The 22,786-nt window shown below is 42.3% G+C and overlaps 1 long non-coding RNA gene across 17 annotated transcripts in view; it reads left to right on the top strand.

Moving 5' to 3' along the window:
• The first annotated feature begins 2,425 nt into the window (after positions 1-2,425).
• LOC106629577 (uncharacterized) overlaps positions 2,426-22,786 on the top strand; it is a 51,139-nt gene continuing 30,778 nt past the window's right edge. For 5 of the 17 annotated variants that reach the window (XR_012578080.1, XR_012578079.1, XR_012578093.1 and 2 more), the window contains exons 1-5: positions 2,426-2,890; positions 3,512-3,615; positions 11,473-11,797; positions 16,276-16,319; positions 16,410-16,462. This is a non-coding gene — a long non-coding RNA (uncharacterized LOC106629577). Of the gene's footprint in view, positions 2,891-3,508; positions 3,616-6,758; positions 7,529-11,472; positions 11,798-16,275; positions 16,320-16,409; positions 16,463-22,786 lie in introns of those variants that run through there. The other 12 variants (XR_012578081.1, XR_012578084.1, XR_012578083.1 and 9 more) reach the window with 9 other exon arrangements.

Genomic DNA, 22,786 nt, shown 5'->3' on the forward strand with positions numbered 1-22,786 from the left:
TGTGGTGCAAACAGCTTTTACTGTAAATATTTCATCTCTATTATAATATCTAATAGTTAACAATCCGGTCACTTTTATTAACAATTTACTGATAACCTAAATGGATTAATATAACTTTTATACATTTACAAACAAATTTTATATAGACACATAAATGTATATGCGCATATATGTGTGATAGGCACATATATATACTCTTTTTTTTCTTTTTCTCCTAGGGAACTGATGAAATGATCATACAAATAGTTGAATAGTGTAATTTTTTTCAGCAGTTTCAATAGAAGGAAAAGAAGAAGTAGTGATGGAAAGAAAAAAAAAGGGTCTGTTTTACATTTCATTTGATTGCTGGGAAATGACAAGTGAAATTTCTGTAGCTAATTAATTTTGTTACAGATGTTTCTAGTTCATATAGCCACATTCTGAGCAGGGGCAATTGCCCTAGTGCCATTGACTTCCCAGTTCCTGGTCCCCAATGAGTCTAATAAATTACTCCAATTTAAACGTGATTAGGAGTGATTCCTGCAGTGATACATTCCAAGAATCAAAGAATACATTCAAGATTTCCTAGACTCCTGCAGTAATAATGAAGAAAACATTCACCTCATTGTTTTGTCAGCTGGGATCCTTGTCTTGCCTGTGGAAAGAATCTGTGTGGAATTTCTGGGGTCAATAAAATTCTTTATTTGAAAAGGGATGATGAGGGATGTAACAGGATGGATAAAAGAGCCATCAATCTTTGAAGCACAGAATGTCATTTGCACTCATCTTGGTAACTTATTGACAGTCAGTATGGCTCTGTGTGAAATTTACATGTCAGACACAAATTTTGCAGTACTTCAGTGTAAGAATATTTGATTCATAAGTCCCCACGACCCATGAATTTCTAATAGTATCTGGAAATAAATGTAAATGTTATGAGCATGCTTTGTCCCCATTTATGTATGAATCCCTCATCTAAGATTTTAGCAAAGAGTTAATGAAAGGACATAAAGATATTTACTTAGCAGAGGAAGGCATGGGCTAAACTCAAAGTCCACTGAGTTTTGGATTTGTACAGTGGATTGGTGGCTAGTGAGTACTTCAGATATACCATCAGTTAGAACGGGTTGTGTCATTTGCTTACATAGTAATGGAAGTAAGAATTATGGCTTTTTGTTCTGCCACAGAAAAAAAAAAATCTTCTCAGGTTGGATTATACCAAGCTAATGATAACTAACCATATCAAACTAATTATTTGGCAAGACAATCACAAGATTGTGCAAATGTCCTTAGGATACCAGTTATGGCCTGGGATCCATTGAGATCTGGCTGCCATCAGGATCTGCACAGTTGCACAGCAATGTGTCGGGCTGGTGAGGTGTAGTTTAAATACAGTGATTTACCAAACACCCATCTTGGGCCCTGCTGGAAGTGACCAGTGACTCCTGATTAGTTTAAATGGCTCATAAAATGGGCTCGTGTTCAGGTCCTGGATCAGTAATTGCTGAGGAATTCTATCCTGGTATTCATTTAACACAACAGAGTGAGATGAGCTTATGCACAGATAGACCCCCGCCTTGGCTGTGGTCTACAACTGGTTCTTCTGAAAGGACCAGCTCAGGGAAAGATGTAAGAAGTAGAAATAACTAATCTCAGACTAGTACAGATACTGAAGGCATGCAGAAGATCGTTTCCTTAAAAGAAAAATTGTATTTTGTTCATTTTAGATATTAGTTAATATTGAAGTTAGTCTCAACTCATTTAGCGCAAGTCTTAAGCAAAATTTTGAAAGGAAGGACTGTTCTACTGAAAATTCATGTCTTTTTAGTCCTCTTACTCTGCAATCTTCATACATCAGATTACTCAAGAGAGGACTGTATGGGTGCTGAGGCAGTAGGGGTGATGTTTCCTCTGCTCTTGTCCCTATCCTGATCCCTACCCTTCATCACAGTCGCATTTCATAATGTGACGCTGTGCATTCCTCCAAAACCACGAAGGAGAAAACACTGCCTTGGACAAACGCTCCACTTGGCAGTAAGCACGATGTGCCAAATCTGGTCACCGAAAATGGAGGAAGAAGAAAATAGCTTGCACTACACCTCCTGAAACGGGGGCTGTCGCGTTTTCCCTCGGTCCCTCTCTTTTGTCGACACCGTTGCGCAGGGCCTCCTGGACCTTCTCCAAAGAGACAGCCTGCCCTCAGGAGCCCTGCGACCGCCCGCTAAATCACGGCCCAGTCTCGGGCCGGGCCGGGCCTGGCCGGGGGCCCCCGCAGAAGCTCCCCGGGGAGCGGGAGGGGCGTGCAGCCGGCGGCGCTCGGTGGCGGCCCGCCAGGTGGCAGCAGGAGCTCGCGGGACGGGCTGGGCCGGGCTGGGCCGGGCCGGGCAGGGCCGGGCTGTGCCCGCCGCCGCCGCGGGGCCGCGCTGCTGCTCCGCCGCCCGGCCCGGGCACGGCGCTCCCCCCGGGCACCGCGGCACGGCCTGGCTGACCGCGGGGGCTCCGCGGCGGGGCACAGCCCCGAGCTGCCCGGGGAAACCGGGCTCAGGAGCGCTGGGGAGGGCGAGGCGCTGGGCAGTGTGGTGCAATTAGCGGTGTAACCTGCGCCCGAGCAACTCGCGGTAAAGACAAAGCTGTATGCAAATCGCCCTCCCCTTCCCCATCCCCCGCTCCCGGGGGCTGACGCCGTTCCCCGGACTGTTTTTAATGATGCGGTACGCGGAGTAACTTGAAATTAATTACAAGGTTCCTGACTAAAAGGCGGGGGAGGCGGTGTCATCCGGTGGGCTCGGGGCTTTGGCCACCTGCTCGTGGCGGCGGTGGCCGCGCTGTGGAGGCTCCGCAGCCCCGCTTGTCGGGCAGCCCCGGGCCGGGGGCCCGCCACGGAGAGCGGCCACAGCTTCGCCCGGCCAAGGTACGGCCCGGGGCGGCAGGGGCAGGGGGACGCCGGGCAGCGGGATGGGTGGTGGCGGGCTGGGGAAAACCCGGGCGGGGGCGGTCTCTGCTTCTTTCCAGCTGGAGAAGCGCTTTTTGGTTCGGAGTGCGTGTGTGTGTCTGTGTGTCTGTGTGTCTGTGTGTCTGTCTCTGTGTGTGTGTCTGTGGGGGGTTTGTAGGTGTTCCGGCTGGGGCTCCGAATTTTCGTCTGCAGACTCTACTTTTTCTGAAGACCTACATGATTTCTTCCCCTAGAAGGTAGCTTGTTGCTTTCTGGCATATACTTATCTAACTCCCACCCCCGAAGATAAATGTTTCAAAATACTGAGAAGACATTACCACAAAAATCGCTGTGCTGTCGGGAGGACTGGAGGATGTGAGGGCTAGGGAAATTCTTAAAAATACGGCAACTGACATGAATGTTAGTTTCTGTAAATATATATGTTAAATACGTATATAATACAGAGTTCTGTGTAAGCTAGTAACAGGGAAAAATAATAAGGGGTCTTTTTGACAGGACTTTTATTTGCATCTCTTCTCCCTCTCTCTCTTACACATCTTTCTGTTTGTCTCCTCTATATTCTGCTTTTATTACAAGAAGTTTGTTAATACGACATGTCAACGTTGCTGGTTTCAGACTGCAGCACTTTTTTACAAAACCAGACTGAAAAAATTTCCTCAAACCTCCACTTAATGGCACAACTGGTATGTATAAATAAAATCTTCATTATTTAAAGTGACCTGGATGTGGTTTACTCTATAGCCTCAGTAATTTAAACAGCACCTATCTCCTGCAGATAGAGTTGCTATGCACCTCTCTACTAGTGAGTTTGAAAATTCGAACCCGGCTTTGATTTATTTCCTCTCTATCAGTGATTAATGCGCCATAATTAGCTAATCTCAAAGCCATTATTTACAACCGGGGCAGACAAAGGGAAAAACTGATGATCCAGCACTTAACTCGGTTTGAAATTATGAAACTGAAAAAAATGTTTAGGTCTCGTCTCGGAACCGGACAGTCACTCCGATAACAACAACAACAACAATAACAATAACAATAACAACGGGAACAACTTAATCCATTAATTATGACTGATTCTTTTTTCGGCCGAGAATGTACTTGTACCATCAATGACTTTTAAAAAAGTAAGCTGTCAGTCCTCTGTCTGTCTCCTCCTTTGTTGCTGTCTCAAGGAGAGGACCTAAATCTGCTCTGCCCAAACGCGCGGGCGGCGGGCACGGGCACCGAGGAGGAAAAGCCCACGGCCACAGGGGCAGGGAGTGCTCGCCATTCCCGCCGCCCCAGTCCCGCCGAGCCAGGTGCGTGCTAGCCCGGTGTTAGCCCCGTGTTAGCCCGGTGTTAGCCCCCTGCTAGCCCGGTGTTAGCCCGGTGCTAGCTCGCTGTTGGCCCGGTGCTAGCTCGCTGTTGGCCCGGTGTTAGCCCCGTGGTAGCCCGGTGGCAGCGGGGCAGGTGCCCGTGTGAACAGCGGCCGGGGGGCAGCGGGGCCCCCGCAACAGCGGCCGCCCGTGGGCACCGAGGTCGCCGTGCGCCGGCTGGGGCTGCCCGCCGGTGTCCCCCAATTTCCTCAACGTTTTGCGTTAAATCCTGAGATTCTTAAGGGAAGAATATCTTCCTTTCTGAGTATGGGAATATGGCTTTCTAATAATATCTTAATCCCCCGACCCCCGCCAGCTCGGGAAGATAGGCAGGATTCGTTTGATCTGGAAATGAGAGGGAAGACGGGAAGTAGAATAACCATGAAAATATCAAGGAGGGAATGAAGAAATTTGATTAAGAAATTTAAATTAAAAATAAAAACCAAAAAAACAAAATAGAAGAGAAGAAAAACAAAACGCGAGGGGTGTTGGAGTAGGGGCAGAGCAAAGGTGCTTGGTGTGAGCAGGCGCTGATTGTCCAAGAGAAGAGATGCAAACGTTCTTTGTTCCGATATGCCTTGTCAGGGGCGCACACAAGTCATCCTTATAGCGAAAAAATATTAGCACATTGAGAAAGAATAAATGAAAAGGAAGAAGAAGAAGGAAAAAGAGAATCCATCAAAACCTCCCCATCCTGTTTATCCTTCCTGGGGTATAAAAACCCCAAACCAAACCAACACAAAACAGCAGAATCTGTAACCTTTCCAGTTGCTACTCGCTCTTCCCCTGGCTCTCTACTCTTCTCTCCCTCCCAAACAAACAATGAATTAGAGATGATGGTGGCCCCTGCCCGCTGTAATGCGGCGACACGGAACAAACCGGGAGGGACCGGGCAGGGGAGGGAAGTGAGGAGCTTCAGGGATGGACACCCAGGGCAGTGCGGGACTACTCCCCTCCGACAGGGCCAAAATCTCCTCCCCGCTTTTCTTCTTCGTCTTCCTCCTCTTCTTGTCTAATGAAGGATTGATCGAGACATATGAGTAATGTCTGATGCTACTTAGCCCTGGAAAAAAAGAGTTCAGGCTCTGAACTCCAAAGAATTTTGCATGGGATTTTGGTTCTGAGAAATGCCCCTGTTTGTCCTAAATCCAGCCACAAGGGAGGGGGTTGGGCGAGGGGACATCTGTTTAATTTGAAGCAATAAATACGCCGGATCTGTGGCTGTTTGGGTGTTTCCATTTTTAAAGATGATTAATCCCACCTCCACCCCCCCTTTCCAATTCGACTGTAAAGAAATGGATTAGGAATGGTATCAAGAAGGATTATTCATTTATATCAGGCAGATGGAGCTGTACAGTAGGGTTTCAAAGAAACAAAGAAAATGGTTTCTAAATGGTTGTTTGGCATGAATTATTTGGTGGATTTGCAAACAAGCAAGGAGAAGCACTGTACAGCAAGATGTAGAGGAAACCCATCTGGCACCTTTCCCATCCTTGTCTGGGGCTGGAGGGGTTTCCAGACAGGTAGCGGAGGAGTCGCTGAGCAGACCTGGCCCGAAGGGAGCAGGCCAGGGAGCGAGAGGCTGCTCTTCCCTCCGCCTGCCCGAGCTGCCCGCGGCTCGGCTGGCCTGGGCATTGTTGGCCTTCGCTGCACCTGCGGGGCACAGACGGACCCCTGCGGGCTCTGGGGCACCACGACACAAGAACCCGGTGGGGTCCTGCGTGCCCTCCCCGCTTCCCCACCCAGCTCTCCTCCGCCTCCCCACCTGGCCCTCCCGGCTCAGCCGGCCTCAGAGCTCAGGGCTGAGGCAGGAGGGGGGGAAAGGGACGAGGGCAAACAATAAAGAAGCAACAAACTTTCGGAAGTGTTTTCGTGGCGATCCGCCCCTCCGCGCATTTCTGTTTCTCTCGGAATTTTTCAGTCAGCCCCGCGCTGAAATCTCCGGCCATTTCAAACAGTTAAAAATGTGATTGACACTTATGTTAATAGTTTGTTTTTGTGCAAAGCGGATCTGCAAATTTCCAACACAAACACACTGTGTAGATCAGATGTTGGGTATAAAAATGGTTTATTGATTGAAATAATAGAAGCATTATTTTGATTTGTCCTGACATGCTGACTGATTTATAGATTCCTACCCCATTGATTTCTTCTTGTCCGGGCAGAAGAAAATGATCAAATCTCATGAAAATGCCCTCTTGTACTAATTAAGAAGCTGAGGTGCATTTCTTTCTTTCTTTCTTTCTTTCTTTCTTTCTCTTTCTTTCTTTCTTTCTTTCTTTCTTTCTTTCTTTCTTTCTTTCTTTCTTTCTTTCTTTCTTTCTTTCTTTCTTTCTTTCTTTCTTTCTTTCTTTCTTTCTTTCTTTCTTTCTTTCTTTCTTTCTTTCTTTCTTTCTTTCTTTCTTTCTTTCTTTCTTTCTTTCTTTCTTTCTTTCTTTCTTTCTTTCTTTCTCTTCCTTCCTTCCGCCACTTCCTTCCTTCCTCTTTCTTTCTTTTTTCTTTCTTTTTTCTTTCTTTTTTCTTTTTCTTCTTTCTTTCTCTCTCTCTTTCTTTTTCCCTCTTTCTCTCTCTCTCTTTTTCTCTCTCCCTCTCTCTTTTTCTCTCTTTCTCTCTCTCTTTCTTTATCTTTCTTTCTTTTTCTCCCTCTTTCTCTCTGCTGGGATTTACCAGATTTATTCTCTGCTCCATGGACTTGGTGCGTGTATATTTTTTTTATCTTTTATACATCTGTTTTCACTTTGCACTTTCAATGAGCTGTAGCAGACAATAGTGAGAGAAACATCTGAAAATGCAAGGAGACAGAGTTGCATATGTGTTTCATTTCTGCGGGTTAGTTGGAGAAAACAACAAAAGGACACCTGGAGGGGGTGTGCGTGGAATAAAACACACAGTTACAAAGAGGATTGTGACCCTGTAAGAGGGAAAGGCGAATACAACGAAAAAGGACTGCAAAAAGTAAGGAAGAGCAGCAGAAGTGAAGCAGGAAAGAGTGTCAAGGAACATTGATCCAGAGCAAGAAAATGAAGTTAAAAGCCCGTTCGGCTGGATGTTCCCTAACCTTTTTTTAAAAGAAGAGTTAGAGAAAAGACATGTCCGTCCGGATAAACAAACTGGGAAGACACACCTGCCGAAAATGTGTATCTGATCTATCTAAACAAATGTGTGTCTGTTTATCCATCTGTGCATTTGTATAGGGAGATCTAGAGCATCCCAACAATAATTGCAATCCTCCATCGAAGAGGTAAGTCTCACAATTCTCTCTTTTATGAACGTGGAATCAAATCGAGTATCCAGCAGCAGTAACATCCCAGGCAGTATTAGTTTGGCTGGACTTTCTCTGTGTGTTTGGTTTTTTGCTTGTTTTCTTGGGTTTGTTACCTTTTTTTTTTTTTTTTTTTTTTTTTTTGGTTGTGGAGGAAACAGGGTTCAGTGGGAGACAACCATATGGGGAGGGAGGGCAATCCCATTTGTCTGCTTGCCAGAGGATCTCGTTTTGCCCTGGAAAAGACGATCAAACGGAGCCAGGGTCCACTCAGGAAAGTAAAAGGGATGACGGGGGTGGGGAGAGGAGGGGTGGCGGGAGGAGGGAATAAGAGTGGGTGCATGTGGATTTAATACCAGTGAAAGTATTACAGGGGGATCAGATTTAGCGAGCGAGCGAGAGGGAGCTTTTGAACATCTGTCTAATGCAGCTAATAGAAGTGACATTAGTGATATTGGAGAGAGAGAGACACCACCACCGATCGGGCTGGGATTACGCGAGTCTACCCAATCCGATTAGCCGCTGCCCCTCTCCTGCCACCGGCCGAGCCCGGGCCCCTCCGCGCCCTGCGAGCCCCGCGCAGCCCCGGCCCTGCTGCTCTCCCTCTTGCCGGCAGCCGCGGCTCAGACCCTCCGCTAAACGACGCTGAAGGGCAGAGCCGCAGCTCGGCGGTGGCGATCAAGCCGCTCGGGTTTAATATTCATCAATACACTGCGATGAAATTCCACCCCGCTCCCGAGGAAACCTTTATTCTCCGGCTAATTGTAATTTACAATTACGCTTTACGCCTTATCACGTAGGAGGTTAGGAAACAAGATTCTTCCATATAATTATTAACCTCTTTAATCCTATTCCACTGCATATCACCTCGCCCCGCAAAGTCCTATTGTTCCCTCCTACCCATTGTACCAGTCATTTAAACTAGTGCTTTAAAAAATCCCAGTCTGCATAATTTTAGACATCACACCCACGCACGCCTCTGAGCCCGAAGCAGAAGGCATGAATGGGTTATAACTCTGGCAGAAGGAGCGGCCGGCTGCTGAACCAGGCAGGGTCGCACAGCGCCGGGCTCCCCTCGCAGGGCGGGCGGGCAGCCGCCGGGGCCGCCGCGCCACGATGCACTCTGCTTTTGGGTGGGTTAGTAGATATTTTCCCTCTAGTTTGCTTGTCGAGTCGAATAATTTAAAAGCTTTCCTTGATTATACTAGCAGGCAATTTACACAGAAACATACACTTGTGAACTCCTTGCACCTAAGCAAGTATCTCCTGCCCACACGCACCATATGTATGCCTTACAATCCTTGCTTAACCGTGACTGTAGCCTTCAAAGTAAAGTGCGTCTCTCTAGCTCTCCAGTGCAGAGAAAATGCCTGCAGTTTGTACCTCCAGGCATTACAACATGCCTCAGCCCAGCTGAAAACAACACTGCAGCAGGAGTTCAGCCGGCCGCAGAGGAGTGTCACTGCCGGCAGCTCTGCCAGGGATGCTGCCAGGGGCTGCCGTGGGGCTCTCGAGTACTATCAGGTTCAGCCTTGTGCCTGACTCTTCGCAAGCTGTTTTACCACCCGGTAGGAGCTACCCGAAGCATGACTCAAAGGCTGACTAGCATCCAACTCATGAATTACAGAAAATTGATGCCCTGCTTAAAATTCACAGCAGTGAATTTGTAACGTTCACATTTCTACGTGACAGTCATCTTGCAGAGAGATAACATCTAACAGCTCCCGAGTTTCCCCCTTGTATCACTGTGGGAATAACATAGCAAAGGCCAAATAGTCTCTCTGTTGCTCATTCACACACAGTGCTCACACTGGAGTATTGTGCAGCAGTTTCATGATTTGTAGCACACCAATATAATATCTATCCCTGAGAAACTACACTGGTGGGTTTGATTTTGTTGTTTGTTTTATTTTTTTGTTTGTTTGACTGGCTGGGAGTTTCTTGAAGAGACATTAAAATCTTTCTTATAAACTTTTCTTGACCAGGTGATCAAATCTTACTAATCTTTCATGTGTACATTTCAGGCACCAAAGCTGTTATAAATTAAAACATCCCAAATTTTAATAGTAATAATATAGTCTGCATCAGCTTCTTAATTAGACATAGTTGGGGCAGAGAGCTGATGTTAGAATTAGGAGCTATCACCATCGAGAAGGTATATAATGAGGTATATAGTCTTGGTTTGCCACCCATTCATCTCTGAACCTTTGTCATTTAAACAAGGAAAAAAACCCCAAAAACATTCTCCAGCTCCTAACAATCTTTATTTTCCATAATCTTCACCACTTATTTTCATAACAAAAGTTCATAAAGTTAATGTGGGAATCCAAATAGTCTTAGAAGAACAAATTCTGTCCTACCCTCGGGGCCTATGTTCATTTCATTCTTGTATTTGTGTTGGTTGCATCGCTGTGTTGTGACACACTCTTGAGTTACTATTTTCTTATTAACTCTCTGATGTTCCTAATAGAACAAGTAGCTTGCATCATCCAGGTCATGCATTGTTCTGGAACAGAGGGGTTTATGCCAGGTGGATGTTGGATATATTCAGAGGCTGGCCAGTAGGAGACAGCGACAGTTAGGGGATCATAGCGTGTCTCTACTATGTGCACATGCAGTTCAAAACACTGGAGAATTTTAGCACAAATTTGTGCTTCTGAAGTGAGAAAGATGATCACAATGTCTCGAATCCTGTTTTCTGGATCCCCAAACTTCATATGAATTGTGTTTATAGATTAACATGAGGTGCCCTAAATCGATTCCCTCCATTTTAGTGTTTCATAATATTCCATTGGAGTTTTTTCACCATATATATTTCTAAGTTTTAACACATACTTAAAGTAATATATTGAAATAAAATTAATTTTGTAACAGATTCAATTTATAGGAAGAGGATGGTAAAAACATACACATCTACTATTTAATATGATGCTGGATTTTTACCCTGCGGTAGATAGCAAGCATTTTTTCCTAGTAGTTTCCATTATTCTTACTAGGCTTTATTTATACAGTGCAGTTTTTGAAAAATATGACTAATACATTCCATATAAGCATGTAGTGAATTCCAAAATGGACCCACTCTGATGTAGAATAATACCCATTTTAAAGCTCTTTTGTGAAGTGCTCAAATTCCTCCTTACATCCCTGACACTTTAGAATGGCACATGCCTTGTACTGGAAACTCTGGGGCTGAGAAAATGAATATGATATTGAATATCAAAATATCAAGAGCAGAAACCACTACTCTATAAGGGTAATTTTAGGTTACCAACACAGAGAGTACCTACATGCAATTGTCTGCAGATGTGACCAAGCCAGGCTGCAGGATCCTCTATTTAGATGAATTTTCTCATCATGAAAGAAGAGGTTTTTTTGCTCCTATTAGCTGAAGACCAGCAGCATATAATACACAAATTCTAGAGCAGTCCTGGACAAGTGGAGTGGCTTTTAGAGAACAATTAATTGGCAGATTGTCTTTTAGATGTTATTACAGCTGTTCTAGATGATTATGTCAGAGGCCAAACCCTGATGGGCCAGACACTAGTCAAACCTGGAATCAGAATGCTGGTCGCTGCTTGGAGTTTCTTTCATAAGTTGAAACCCCATCTTCTGTTTTGGTTTGTTTCCTTGTGACTCTGGTGCTAAGAACACCCCTGCACCTGAGCTTTAAGTAAAGTGGTACTACCTAAAATGTCACAGATTGGATAAAATATCTGAGGTAAAGCATAGGAAAAAATATAGAGAAATGCAAGAGGAAAGACAGAGAGAAAAAGGATGTGATGAAAAATATGGATCAGAGAGGAGGCAGGAGAACTTGATATATTTTTCTTTTACCAAGCAGTATTTTCCAGTAATTCTTTGGAAGAGATAATTCTTTGTCACACCGTTCCCTCTTGTCTCTTAAATATTTATGTATTCCCCAGGCTACCACGGCCAAGAACAAAGGGACTGGGAGACCTAAGAAAATCTCAACATAGAGAAGGAAGAGAACAGACTCAAGAAGAAATTACATGGTCCACATTCTTACCTCTGCAGGATCAGCTTTCAGTCTTGTCTGTGCATCAATGCATGTGCACACAGGCACACCACATATGTCCTTTGAACTGCCTCTCAGAAGATATTGCTTAAACAGCCAATTGTGCCAACATATCATATCAGTAACTCGACTAGTGCCAGGAGGGAAGAGTGAAGGACCGAGACAGAGGGGTATTATCAACATATACATTTGATTCCCTATAAACCAACCAGGTAAACCTCAACAGGGCTGTCTTTATACACCACAAGGTGTAACCTGTTGGTAATCATGGCTGGAGTGTGTTAGAACAGGACTGACCAGCTAATGGGGGTGGATTCTTGATGGTGATTCTTTGTATGCTTTTTAAAATAAGATTTGAAGACTCGTGAAGAATGCAAAGCAGATGACATGGGTAGCATTTAGCATTGCTGTGGGCAAGGCACTCTTAGATAGCTGATGCACCCTTGCTCATATTGCTCTGCCAGAGCAGCCCCTTAACTTGGAAAGTAGCTGCTGCTTCTTGCTTACATTGGAGTGAATTGAATATACCTCAGTAAAAATCCATGCAGTTCCACTGGTGTAAGCCTGCTGTGTAAGTGATGTGAGACCCAAGCCCTATTTCACCAGCCATTGCAAAGGGATAATTTATGATTTGGGCTGCTCAGCTGCTGCCACAATGCTTGAGCCTGGAATCAGTGGTGCTTAGAAATTAGTGCACCTTGTGCCACACACAGAGGTGAGAAGAGGACTGGGCTGGGGTTTGTATTCCTGTTAACATCAGGGAGTGAGTGGGCATTTCTCACAGATTGTGGCATGGTGCAAGTGGAGGACAGCTCTGAGCCTAGAGGAGTTGCCTGGGATGCTAGGCAGTGTTTCTCCACCCTCTACTAGGCAGGCCATGCGAAACACTATGAAAGCCAAGATTTTTATTATTTACTTAGTGAAAAGGTGTATCAATACTTTGTGATGGTTATAGTAGCTGAAAACATGATCTTTGCTGTCTTGTCTGAACTCCTTTTACCTGCTTACTATTACGTGTCACCAGGGATAGCTTTTCAGTTCTCTTTCCTGGATCTTGATTTCACTGTTTGGATATATTTGTCTGAATGTTTGCAGGAGATTGTATCTTTATCAACTAAAAGGAGAAATAAATAACAGAGTGAGAAGCTTGCTTTGCTGAGCAATTGAACTCTTAATTTTTGCAGCATAATTCTGAAAATAGGTCTGGCTTTGCGTGCATTGGTCTAAATGCAATTTTAATTTCACTGTGTCTAAATGGGGAAAGGATGACGAGGGGATGTGACATCATACTTAGCAGTATGATGCAGGACACAGCCATTCATTTGGAACATCATGATCTGTGCTAAAAAGGAAGAACTTGTTTTTAAGTAAATTTTGTTTTAGGTATTCCTGAGTCTTGGCAGGAGAATGAGGGGCACCCAAGTGAGATCATTCCAAGCTTCCCATGCCTCCTTCGGTTTGGAATTCACTCATCAGCAAATAGAAACCAAGTCTTGATTGTGGCAGCACTGCATATAAGTAACTGCTTGGCCACCCATTGCAAAAATCATGTCCTAACACTTTCTGCTGGTTTCATTCCCACAAATTTTGACCCACAAAATTGAAAGGAATTATCTGTTTCTAACAAAAACCCAGACATTTGGCAAAACAAAAAGTCCCATTTAATCAGGTATGTTTTTAATCTCACTATGTTTTTGTTCTCTTAAATTGTTCTCTGTTCAGTACTAGTGCTATTATTTGACTGTAGAAATAGCAGGGCTTTGTTTGTTATTTTCTGCAAATGTTTGTATCTTGAGTGCTTCTGTCTCAGACATATTCAGGGGTTGACTTTGCCTGTTGTGCTTTCAAAATTCAGGAGATTAGTATTAAGCTTTGGCAACGATTTATGCTGTTATCAAAGATCTTTGGACAAATGTGGAGTTAGGAAAAAATGAATCCTATGCTGATGACATATGTAGGCCAAATTCAACTACGTCATAAATTACAGAAAAAGTTGCATGCATTGTTGATCAGAGAATAACGAGGCATATATGCTTACAACAGGGTCCCTTGTCTAAGGCTGGCCTTGAATCTGTAAAAAGGGGGTAACTCAAGCTGGTGTGTGCATACATGGTGCGTGAGTGTGTGCATATTGGAGAAAATAAAGCTTTATCCCACTCTGGCTGTAGGAAAAAGCCTTAATCTGGATTTACTTGTATTTCATTCCCAGAGTGACGTAAAAGAGTCTTAGAGCCAATCTGTGCACCGCAAGGGAGTCAGGTGCAGAGATGTGTGTGCAGAGTGCCAGAGAGCTCTGTGCTCTGTGCAGGAAGAGCCCCTTGGCTCCAGTACAGCAGAGCTTAGCTGCTTGGCCCCAGCTTGTGGAGAGGGGCTCCAGTGTCACTCCCACACCAGTCCTTCTCCCACCTGCCTTCACACAGCCATCACTTCTTCCTTTTGCCATCAGTGCTCCACAGTTTGAGCTTCTTGACCAGTTTCAGTTTTCACTTCCAAGCTCTAGATGTAGCTTTTGGATACACTATTGCTTGCTTTTCTTCCTGGATTGTTGTAACCCTCCTAACCTATCTGTGTTACAAGACTGACCTACCACCTTCTATCTACCCCAGATACCTGATGTTTCCAGGGCTTTGCTGCTCCTACCTGTGCAGTCCTGGTGTGTAGAATGCACAGTTCCCATTTTGTGACTCCAGCCTTTACTTACAAATGAGAAGAAGGACATGTTCAATGTTTTCTCCTGATAAAAAACCTTCAGATTGGTAGAGACAATTAAATACTTATTTCTTTAATTAAAACCAATTTATCTATTCACTGTAGAGCTTTCCCATTGCCTTAGCAGTGATTAAGACAGATACCACATGAACCTTTGAACTGTGGGCAAACAACAGAATGTGTTAAGACCAGCAGATCTGTTAAAACTCTTTCCTTCTGGTGAAATGAAAGGCACAATTAAGTGTCTAGTTATGGAATAGCAGTAGACACTAGAAGCCACAACTCGGGGTATATAGACCTGAGCAAAGGACTGTTAGAGGAAGATTGAGTGAGCCTGTAATAAGATGCAAATTGAAACTGCTGCTGCCATGAAAATTCTTTCCTGTCCATTCTTCCAGCCTTTTATTCACACCCTTGCACCTCTCCTCTGCTCTGTGCTGACCTGTATGTTTGTGTAGTGCACTGGCAGCTGAAACAGGGAACATCATGGCTAAAAATTACCTAGTGAAAAAATACCCTACATTTATAAGAGTAGTTCAGCTGCATAAAGTCACTGAATAGCCACCACTGTGAAGATATAGCTAGCAGAATCCCTGGCCCTAGTCTAAAATCCAAGGGAATAGGCAGTCATTTGGTGTTCCATGTGCAGGTGGGAAGAAGCAAGAAAAGGGCATTTCCAGTGCAAGGTTGACTAAGAAAGCATACAGGTGGGGAAACAAAACAGCTTTATGCTTCTGAGTTGTGTGATGCACTGATGCCTCACACTGATGCATGAACTTGATTGCAGCAATGAAAAGTTTGTTTTGTAGAATATATTTCCTCAGCCACCACAAACTATTTTATAAGAACTTGATATTGTATAACTGCTCGTGTCCTAGCATTCAAGCTAGGCTACATATTTTTAAAGCACATAATCTTTCATGTGTGTTCCCACAGAGGCTGTCCTCAGTGCTAGTATCAGAGTAGAGACCTTTTTATGACTCCTGTGACATCTATCTTTGTATGACTTGGGAAGTGGTCTGAGACCAGAATATAAATGCCTCCAAGACTCTGCTTCCTTCTGCATACAGTGCTTAATATAAGAGGAGATTTATTCTCTTTCAGTATATATTTAAATATAAATTACTTAATGTTAATGTACAAAAATACAACAAAAAATAAATATGCATGCTTTGAAAAATATCAGTTATATATAAATATATGAGGACACTTTTCTAAATCTTTCCAGAAGCAATTAAATTCTAGCATGCCTTATAGATCATGGAATGAGATAAAACGAGTGCTATTATGAAATCATGAGTGTGATGCTGTTTTCTAAGGAACTATAGTCAAGATTATCTGGTTATTCTTCTTTTTAACTATGTCCTGCTCTGGGTTGTTTTCCATGAGATTTCTAGAAGATATTTTTCCCTTAATAAAATAAATTCATATTCATTTACCATAGTGAAATTCAAAGTAACTTTAAATTCAGGGTTTTAGCTTCTGATAACAATTTCTTATGTAAAGCAGCTGCTATTTTAAGTCTTTCTCTATTGCTTGCTCAAGGAAAAGTGTAATGGGCTTTGGTGGCTATCTATAGTAACTCTAGAATGTTTGGCTTTTTTATTTTAGCACACTGCAATTTAATTAATTTACAATATATAAGATGTTAACAACAAAATCCATCTGATAAAATGATTTTTATGTGTTATTTATGGGGAAGACACAAGGATTTCAGTAATTCTCAAAAACATTCACATTTTATTTCTTCTGACTTTTTGTTTTACTCTATATTTTATAGGTCTTCATTTGTATTTGATGTAGGTTTTGAACTTCAGATTTATGTCTCAACACCTCACAACAAATTTTGTAAATATTCTGTGGGGGCTTGGTCCTGAAACATAAACACTTCTTCTTATTGAGGCACTGAAGTAAAACAGATCCCCTCATTTATTATGGGATATCCAGGAGGCTAAGGAGATTTTGATCTCTTTTTTTTCAGGAACATCTTCTTCAGTAAGAATAATGAAATGTCATCATGCTAAGGTGAATCATAATAAATGTTATGTCTTGGTTGACACTGAAAAATAAATCAAAGAAAGTTGTGAGAAATATTGGTGACTTTTTTTTCCACAGAGATTTGGACCAGCTCTATAAATTAAACAGTACGTGATGACAGCCTTGAGGCGGTAAGTAAACCATTCAGTAGATAATCTCCATAGTAACAAAAAAAAGTTTAACCATCTCAAACCAAAATAGCACATCTGGACCTGGCTGTGTCATATGGCAACAGGGAACATTATATTGTTGTCAAAAGTCACAGCACACAAGAAAATTGCACAGCTTAATCCTTGTTGGTAGAAATCAGTGAAGTACAAGCATTGTTTTGGGAGGACTCTGATCCTGTAAGAAATTATATATTTGCTCACCTTTATGCTGTGTAAGGATCCTGTTGTGATCCATCTGGTGTTTGCAAGTTAGCAGTAAAACCAGGCTCTCCCTTAATGAGTATGGAATCCAGTCCTGAGAATTCTTGCTCATGAGAGCAGTCCTAAATCATGAACAGAATGCATTTGTGTAATAACTGATTCACTGCATTCCTAATTAGCAGTATTTTATTTTAATTGTACTAAACTTCAGAGCTGAAGACCTATTTTACAAGACAAATACTTTAGTGCTAAAGATGGAATCATTTAATTGGTGTGGGTGCAAAAACTCGGAGATAATTACTGAACTGCTGAAGAGAATGCAAAATTTTCTTCAGTAAGGACAAGGCTGTATGTGACACCCATATCTCTCCCTGAGAACAAAAAGGAGCAGGGGCTCCACTTTTCATCTTGTTCAAGCTGCATAAACTTTGGGTCAAGCCATGCTAAACTAGTGCATAGCTGATGGTAGGAGACATCCACAGAGTGCTTTTTAGGAGCTGTGTGGGGTTCAATTGCTCTCTTATCAAAACCCTCATGTTTGGGTGTAAATTTTCCCCTTTCTAAGCCTGCAAGTAATCAGGGAAGGAAACAGGTATAACCTTCATTCTGTCTTTCGGTGAAATTGCCATTTTGCCAAGTGAAATGGCATGAGTGTATGTAGCAATTTGTGGGCATGGGCTACAGTAGAAATTGTGTCTCTGAACGAAACTGTTCCAGAGCTTGTGCTTCCTGAGACTTTTGCTGGTCTGGGGTGCTTATGTATCTCCTATTGCTCAGGCCTAAGCCTGCCCTCAAAGGCACACTTTCAATCACAAAACTATGAAAAACTGTGTCACTGATCAGCTCTCTGGGACTCTGTGAGAGCTCTGCATCCAGTCTTGACATCCTGAAGGCAGTCAGCTCTGACAGACTTCCCTAATATGCTTTCAGCTCATCCTCATCCACACCTCGATTCATACAGTTAAAGCTACAACACCCAGGAGGTAGCCCTCAGTCTACTTTGTCAATTCAATCCTTTTCATCCATTGAAATGTGCCAGGAGAGCTAAAAAGGACCAATGTGTGTTCCTGAAGAAGAAGTAGAGAGATTTCTAGATTTATGCCTGTAACAGTAACGTACAGAGATTTTCACACAGCCTCCTTCCTCATGGTGCCACAGCATGGTTTATGTTTCTGTCCTTCTGTACAAACCTGTTCTTCCTAAGCTCTACCAGTTCACTTTTAGTACTGGGACAGGTCCCTGGACAAACCTAGCATTAGAAAGTCCCATGTATGGGGATGTCCCTGTGTGAGTGGATTCTTCTTCCCTTGCTTAAAAAGGACAGAGCAAAGCCTCCCTGAGTAGTAACCTTTAAGTATAATTCAGATTTCTCTGAAGAAGAGTTTAGTTTGAAGGGAGAGTCATGTTTGTTTCCACTGAATGTACCGAAAATATTCCATAATCCTGACCTAAAAGAACAGCTGCAGTCACAAGCCAGGATTTGCAAAGTCTTGGTACAACAATGTACGTGATAACAAATGATTTGACATAAATCCTTGCAAGACAAAAAAGACATGCAGGATAGAGACAGGTTTATAAAGCTGGGTGATGAAGAAAGGTCAGTACCTCTAATCTAAATACAACAATACTCATGTGGTATCACAAGAAATCTCCGAAGCAACCTATCCACAGTTGCAACCTATCCACACAGCTCAGTGAAAGCATGTACTTCACCGTCTTCCCTTTAATGTTCCTTTTGGAAATAATTTGGTAGGGATATTTTGGATGGGATTCTGATCTGCATATGTTTACCTTTTAACACAAATGTTTCCATCATCTGTGCTCTCTCCCTTTGGCTGTGTGAGTTGCTGGGCATTGTTTTTGACTGGAGTGGAGAGCATCTGGGTAATTAATTATTGCATTGCACAACAACTTCCTTTACAATTTAAGGTTGCCAGTGCTTCAGCAGCTCTGAGATTCCAGCTGAGAATTTAACAATGTGTTGCTAAAAAGGGGGGTTAAATGTTGTTTACACATTACATTTCTGGACAAAGCAAATTTCACTTGCACCTGCCAATGGCCAACTGATAAATATACACTGGTAGAAGCTCAACAGCAGTGGGCCAGTGAATTAGATAAATACCACAAGGCACCATAAGCATTGAAGGCTAGTGTTTAATCAGCTCTCACACTCCAGTAAATAAAAACTCTTTTCTTAAAAAAGATTAAAAATAAATAAATCATCTTTGCAAAATAAAAAAAAAAATTAAATGCATATTCAAAGCACAAAATAAATTCCTCTCTGAGTCTATTGCAGTTATCTGCTAAGTTTCCTGCCTCTGAGATGTTAATTATGATTTAATCAAAATTTGTGGTCAATTTTTAAGTATAAAAGCATCTCATATGACTGGTTGCCAATTCTGAAGTCTAAAGGCCTTGCTTTATATTGCTATAGTAGAACAGAAAATATAATCAAAGTTTGACCTTCAACTTTAATCCTATAAACAGAGAATTTGCTTACTTTACCTTGGAAACGGATGTGATTCATCACAGTAGCCCATAAATAACATGTCAAACTGTTAGACCGATCAATGAAAATAAGTTATTGAAAAATAATGTGATTGTAAAGTTTCTATGTAAACTAGCTTAGTGTTATTTTAAAATGAGGAGGGCTTTCAGATTGAGGTAAATATTTTTTTAAGGAGAATAGTTACTATGTAATAAATGCAGTAAACATTAAACATATTTGCCCTACACAAGATATTCTTTTTCACGAAAAGTACCTTAATGTAAATAAGCATTAAAGCTCCAGAGGAAGAATTGGGGTCCACTTAGATCAAGACTGCAAATGGCAGGTTACCTAAACTGTCTGTTGCTTATCACCATGCCTGAAACAAAAACAGAGGGTGAACTCTTGTCCACATGGGAGCCCACAGGAATGGTTCAGTCATGAAAAACCTGCATTTGAGACCTCAAAGCTGAAAGCCGAATTTCATGTGGACTGGATGAATTAAGTCTCCACTATTTATTTGTGGGTATTGACTCTGAAGTCTGACAAGAGCAATTAAAATACAGGAATGTATCGAAGCTGCTGTTTTGTGGCTTATGTTTCCAGCAGGAATATCCAGAAAATGAAGTATTTCACAAAAAAAAGTATATTTTTGGATGCAAAAGTCTACAAAAATTTTAAAATTCTTTGATGTAGTAGCACAGCACACATTTAAGCCATATGACTATATGGGGATATTGAAATGAACTGAATATCAAAATGAATAACCTAAATTTCCTTCATATGTATTAGCAAGTTTAACTGTTCAGGTAGCCAGAAAGTTATTTTACTGAACAGAGGGTTGAAGCTGATTAGTTTGCTGTGTCAGAACCAGACCTTGTCTGGCATTTAGATTTACCAGCTGAAGTTTGTTTGCACTCCTTGTGTCAGTAATAGTGGAGATAGGCAAGGTATTGTGATGCCAAAATATAAATAACATTTTTCATCCAACTTTATTACAAAGCATTTGTTTGTACATGATGGAGTCTTTCAATGTAAATAATTAATGTGTGGATAGATTGCCTTGCTGTACAACGAGACAGGGAGGTAATGGAGTTATACCTGCATGACAGGTATGTACCTTCCTTTTTACCTTTCATTGGTGCCATAAAAAGAATTGAAAAATTCTCTTTTTAACTTACACAGGAATCACTTTGCTGAGATCACACTGTAAATATATAAAGAATATAACATAAACAATTATAGTTTTGTGAATAATTTTCTGACAGAATAGCTCTTTAGTATTTTTTGCACAAATGTGACTTTGTGTTTTAATTTGTTGATATAAATGGAATATAGCTGCAGTCAAAAGCATTCTGGATTTCCATGATGACAGCCGGAACCCTCTCCTGGCCTTTCTCCTTGTCATTTACAGTTTATTTATTTACTTGAACCTCAGACCTGGTGGGAGGAAATGAGGAAATGTCAGGAATCCCACGTGGACTCAGCAAACCTCTGCCAATAAGAAGCAACTCCACAAACTGCTCGCTGGAAACTCTGCCCCCAGTGAAGCATCACCTTCCTCACCTTTCACAGTGCCTTACTCTGTGCACAGCCCCTGCATGCCTTGGTGCATAGCTGTGGCTCCCCCTGTGTGACAAGTGGGACCCTCAGAGCTGGAGGGGTCACTGGGGGCCCACTGAGAACAGGCTGCTGCTTTCAGAGGCGTCGTGTCCTGTCACAGTAGCAAAGCCAAGAGGACACCTCTGCTTGTGTACTCAGCATTAGCAGAGTGCAGAACAGCTGCTGAGGTATGAGCATGCAGGACCCCGAAGAGAAGAGCCCATCCTGAGTGACTCTTAGCTAAAGTAGGAAACCAAAGGTGGCACAAGGGCAGAGCAGAGGAGCAGAGGGAGGGCGGGGGAACTGGGTGTTGCACATCTCTCTGAGCAGCTGCATTTCTACCCAAGCCCAGCTGCCCCTTGTAGACTGAGAGGCTCCTGTGGGCTGTGACCCACTCCACGTGCAGAGGGAGGTTGCTGTGGCCCTGCACTGTGACATCTCCCACAGCCAGCTGCCCCACAGCCAGAGCAGCCCAGGGGAACAGGAGCTTGATTTCCATCATGCCCCATTAAGGGAATGTAGTGAAAGACTATTTTGAGGAGGTTGGAGTAATGATAATGAAAGAATTTTCAAACTGTTTGTGTATAACTTCCTGAAATGTGCAAGACAGAAAGAAAGAGAGCACAAAGGTGTCTTCCTGATGATTTAAAAAATGCTGTTGCCTTTCTCATCTGCCTGGGATCTACACTTCCAGCTTTCATGTCTTGGCTGTAAAATCAACTTAGTACTGCAGTCAGCATTTGCAGACATGCTTCAATATATTGTAATTGAAAGAACCTTTTAAAGAGTAATTTCCATAGACAACAAAGCTTACTTTCTATTTCCTTTTTATGGACTACTATTTTAGACAACTGAGTGTTAAAAATCATCTGTATGGTCACAAAAGTTTTTAATGGGATCCCTTCATAACATGGCTTAAAGCAAACAGCGCATAATTCTCTATGTTCTGCTTTGATATTGTTTTTGATTTTAGAGATTTTTATTTTGTGTTTGATGATTTATTTGTGGAGAGACTTCTGATAGGACTACTGCAGTATTAATTCTTCAGTCAATGCTGGACAGATTTAAGTAAATAAATTCCACTCAAGGTAGAGTGAAAATTTAAATTGATCAGCCTGGGAACAGAGGAGAGACTTCTTTAAAATGTTTTCATTTCCCAAAGGAACTCTTTTTTTAAAGGAAAGAATAGTGATCTCTAAACAACTTTTTGTTTTTGTGGTTACTATTCTTGTTTGATTAAAAGAAACATCTGTTTTAAGATGGAGTAGCAGTATCATGTCATTACTGCTTTCTCTTGCATCTTTCTCCTCTCACCCAAACATATGTTATGGGTCAGAAAACTTTTTTGTCATTTATAGTGATAATGCAACTAATTCACCCATGCATGCTGTGCTAGTCTCATAACACATGCCAGTTTATCTCACACATTACTCATCATGTTGTGGAAAAGAGAGCCTGAAATATCAGAAAGAAATTTGAAGAACATATGACTGTGGCTGAGCCAAGAGAAGTGGTGCTGGGGTTTATAGATGCTGTTAATACTACTGTAAGCAGTGCTATTGCTGGCAATCCTGACAGTTTAAAAAAAAAAAGTCACTTACCCAGTTCCTTGTGCTGGGTTGAGCAACTCACTAAAAATAAATCATCCATTCCTTTCTACTGCCAAGAAATAGAGGAGAAATATAAGCGTTGTAGTTAGCAGAAAGGTTGACCTTAGAGATTCTGTTGCCCCAGAGCCGACGAGATTATAGGGAAGGGAGAGTTTATAGCAGAGATTTTAGAAACAAATGCTTTAGGATTTCATTCCACATTTGGGAAAAAAAAACCACTGAAAAACATTCAGTCCTTCGGGACATTTTTCATGACTTGTTTATCTTCCTCTATCAAGATTCCGTACTCATAAAATCTCATGCTGTGTTTGTATTGCTTTGTTGCAAGCTCTTATTATTTTGCAGCAACACTGAAAATAACTCATACTGGAGTAAGGTTGCTAC

Source organism: Zonotrichia albicollis, chromosome Z (assembly GCF_047830755.1).
Source record: "Zonotrichia albicollis isolate bZonAlb1 chromosome Z, bZonAlb1.hap1, whole genome shotgun sequence".
Classification (NCBI taxonomy): domain Eukaryota; kingdom Metazoa; phylum Chordata; class Aves; order Passeriformes; family Passerellidae; genus Zonotrichia; species Zonotrichia albicollis.